Source organism: Bison bison, unplaced genomic scaffold, assembly GCF_000754665.1.
Source record: "Bison bison bison isolate TAMUID 2011002044 unplaced genomic scaffold, Bison_UMD1.0 scf7180017864519, whole genome shotgun sequence".
NCBI classification, from domain to species: domain Eukaryota; kingdom Metazoa; phylum Chordata; class Mammalia; order Artiodactyla; family Bovidae; genus Bison; species Bison bison.
In genome coordinates this window covers 16,306,399-16,306,641 of record NW_011495072.1, presented here as the reverse complement: position 1 = coordinate 16,306,641, position 243 = coordinate 16,306,399, and positions in this window count along the sequence as shown.

Here is a 243-nt window from a genome sequence, read left to right as displayed (position 1 = left end):
CTGCATATCTGAGGTTATTTGTATTTCTCCCGGCAATCTTGATTCCAGCTTGTGCTTCTTCCAGCCCAGCGTTTCTCATGATGTACTCTGCATATAAGTTAAATAAGCAGGGTGACAATATAAACCCTTGATGTACTCCTTTTCCTATTTGGAACCAGTCTGTTGTTTCATGTCCAGTTATAACTGTTGCTTCTTGACCTGCATATAGGTTTCTCAAGATGCAGGTCAGGTGGTCTGGTATGC